The sequence below is a fragment of the Halichoerus grypus genome, chromosome 1, assembly GCF_964656455.1.
Source record: "Halichoerus grypus chromosome 1, mHalGry1.hap1.1, whole genome shotgun sequence".
Classification (NCBI taxonomy): domain Eukaryota; kingdom Metazoa; phylum Chordata; class Mammalia; order Carnivora; family Phocidae; genus Halichoerus; species Halichoerus grypus.
In genome coordinates this window covers 153,432,243-153,435,796 of record NC_135712.1, presented here as the reverse complement: position 1 = coordinate 153,435,796, position 3,554 = coordinate 153,432,243, and the positions used below count along the sequence as shown (strand labels likewise).

The 3,554-nt window shown below is 48.5% G+C and overlaps 1 long non-coding RNA gene across 1 annotated transcript; it reads left to right on the top strand.

The window, feature by feature from the left end:
- The first annotated feature begins 1,839 nt into the window (after positions 1–1,839).
- Positions 1,840–3,245, top strand: LOC118552411 (uncharacterized). The gene is made up of 2 exons (XR_013443652.1): positions 1,840–2,589; positions 2,728–3,245. It is a non-coding gene; the product is annotated as an uncharacterized LOC118552411 (long non-coding RNA).
- The last annotated feature ends 309 nt before the right edge of the window (positions 3,246–3,554 follow it).

Here is a 3,554-nt window from a genome sequence, read left to right as displayed (position 1 = left end):
GTGCCCCCTTGCACGTACCCACCAACCTTTGTCCCGCATTTTCCTTGCATAAACTGCGAAGTACTTTGGAGACAGTCTTTGAGATGCTAGCCGGTGTCCTCCTGGAATTGGCCTCCCTGAAATCAATTCCTTTCTTGTTTCAGCACCGCTTGTCTCTCTGCCTTTGGATTTTGTCAGTGACCAGCGGCCAAACCCGGTCCGTTGCACCCCTGCACTCTGGCTAGTGTGCAACAGGTAAGCCCCAGACTGAGAGATGTGCCCCAGTGTAATTGTAGGAACTCTTCCGCCCAGGACAGCTTCACACCCTCCCACTGTCCACACACAGTCACTTGGCCCCCACAACCCTCAGCACCTGCCCCCTTCTCAAGCCTCCCAGCCCCCACACAACTCTTCCTAATAAAATCCAAGCAACAGCTCTGGTACTTCCACAGCCAGGGAATTCTATGGAGCACTCTACCCTTGTGCTGCCTGATTCACATCGATGACATCTAGGGCCATCCCCTTCCTCCAGCCCACACCCTGCTTCCTGCCCCCAGCTCCCACCTGGTGTTCCAGCTCTGGTCCTCCCCCCCGCCCCCACCGGCCTCCTCATCCTCTCCTCTCCAGCCTGATCACACCGGGGCCAGCCCCCCAACACACACACACACACACACACACACACACACACAGCAGGCCAGTCCTCCCCCCGACACACACATACCCAGGCCAGCCATGTGCGCGCGCACACACACACACACACACACACACAGCAGGCCAGTCCTCCCCCCATCTCTGGAGAAGCCTGGGCACATCTCTCTGCTCTCTCCAGCCAGAACCGACTCTGGTTTGGCAGAGACAGAGGAAGATAGCTCCGCCTGAGGAGCTCAGCCTCCACAGCCACGAGGCCTGGGCAGCGCCCACCTGAGGCCAAACTGGCAGATGTGTGGCCAAAAGTCAGGAACCCCTGGGCACCCAAGGCTGACACCAGCCGCTCAAGATCCCCAGACACTGAGAATCCAGGTGCCTGCTTCTTTACAAGGCATGTTCTGAGGGCAGTACCAGGGCGCCCCACCGTGGCTCTCTGGGGGAGGAGCACAAGGATCCCCGAGTTCAGGCAAGGGCAGATCCAAAACCATCCTGTCTGCTCTATTTAGACCCAGCTGAGATTTCACAGCAGGAGGTTAGTGGGGTCCCAGGTGCCCGGACTCTCTCACTGCCTTCCCTTCCTCCACCACTGCGCACTTCCCCTGGGATGAGATTTCTGCAAAGTCGGCCCTTGGAGGAAAAAAGCCACATCTGAAAACAAAGCAATTAACTCCAAAGGGCCTGGTTTGGATAATTTTGTGTTCATCCATGGGGCACTTCTAGGGTTCTGATTTGCCTTTTTTTTTTTTCTTTAAGATTTTATTTGTCAGAGAGAGCATGCACACAAGCAGGGGGAGCCCCAGGCAGAGGGAGAAGCAGGCTCCCCCACCTTGAGCAAGGAGCCCAATATAGAGACTCAATCCCAGGACCCTGGGATCATGACCTGAGCCAAAGGCAGACGCTTAACCGACTGAGCCACCCAGGCATTCCATGATTTGGCTTTGTTTTGATTTGCTCTTCTAGATTGCACCCTGAGGTAGTGTCTTAACTTGACTGTTGAAATTAAAAAAGATATTGTTTCAGTTCCAATTTTAGTAGTTGGCAGCAGAGTTCAAAGTGTGGTGGTCGGCAGAGCAACACCCCCACCCCCAGCTTCCTAGGAGGTCCCCATTCTAATCTCTGGAACCTGTGAGTATGTTACACTGCATAGCACAAGGGACTTTACCAGTGTGCTTATGTTAAGGACCCTGAGATGGGGCGATTCTCCTGGATTGTCCAGGTGACCCCATGAGATTACACAGGGCCTTAAACTGGGAAGAGGCAGAAAAAGAGGTCGGAATGATGCTGTGTGAGGACTCTACCTGCTGTTGCTAGTGCTGAGGATGGAGGAAGGAGCCACCAGCCAAGGATTGTGGGGGACCCCAAAAAGCTGGAAAAGGCAAAGAAACAGGTTGTCTGCTGCAGTCTCAGAAGGGAAGGCAGACCGATTGACACCTTTATTTTAGTTCAGTGAGATTCTTGTTGGACTTATAACCTACAGAATTATATAATAATTATGTATTCTTTGAAGCCAGTAAGTTTATGGTAACTTGTTATGACAGCAGTAGAAACCAATACATGTCTAGATCATTCGCTTGAGCAGTAATAAGATCTGTGGGACGTGATAAACCCTGTATAATTCTGCAGGTTGTCTGTCGGAGACTGGCCGTCAAGAGCTACTTTCTCCTCTCTGAGTGTTACATTAAGCATCTGCCTCTTTTGTCCTTTCCATTCTTTTCTGTAGGATTGCACCCTCTTCCCTGCACAGAGCGCATGGTTCTTATGTGAATTACGCAAATTGGACCTCATAGACGGTCACACAGGTGGATTTTTTTTTAAAGAATGGGCTCTGTTTTGGTCACATAAGGGAAAAGGATATAACCAACAAGAAGCTAAATATTGGACAATCCTCCTCACATCCTTTTTTTTTTTTTTTTTGCAAGTAGTTTTATTAAGGCACAGAGCTACTTTTCAACATTTCATAAGGTGAGTTTGTGACTGGATCCTGAGCAGATCTGAGGTTTACGTGATATTGTGTGGTTGCTTTCATAGATGTTATGTACATAAAATGAGTTTCTGACAAGAATATCTGACTCCTGCATTGGTTACTGATTACATTATCAGCGCCACCAACCCTGGCAGCACAGGGAAGAAGGAAGAATTGCTGGGATGCTGGAATAACCATCGGCCTAGAAGGGCCTAGAAGGCCTCAGATTTTGATCTTTGTCTTAAGCGATACTTGGTGGTTTTGCTGATTTGTCATCCATTCTGCGGATTCTGCCAGCGAGTTCCTGTGGGTTGACAGCCAAAGACACTCATGAAAACACTTAACCCAGCTTAAGTCAACACTTAAAGCAGAGGCTGAGGTCCCTGCATCTACTATGAAAGTTGGGTGTGTCTCCGCCTCGGGCATCAGCCTGGTGGTGGTGGTAGTTATGTGAGAGGGGTTGCATTTTTTGTTCTTGTTTATTTTAAATTTTTAACTTTCTCAGAAATAATTGTGATGTGATAGCTTTATTTTAATTCTGGAAGGCAAGAAGACATAAGGAAGGACTTTTCCCAAGGACTATTTTAAGACCCTTATGTCAACATTTATGGAACGACTTATACACTTTTCAATTAAAGGTCCTTAATAAAGCTTATTTATAGTTTTGATTCAATGTTAAAGAGCTATGTTTTTTTAAGCTGTGGTCTGCAGCCCATCTGCATCAGGACTTTCTGGGGTGTTTAGGTAAGAAATGCAGATTGCTTGGAATTGGAGACCAGGATGTAACTTCTATCTCCACCACTGACTCTAAGGCCCCCCAAATCTAAGAACCACTCTCTCATCTTTTTAGGTTGGGGATTCTTACAAAATGACAAAGGAAAGCTTATTCTTTTAAGCTTAGACTTCAAGCATTAGACTACGAGCTTTTTGTCTTCCCTACTCTTCCACACTCAGCCTGGAGACT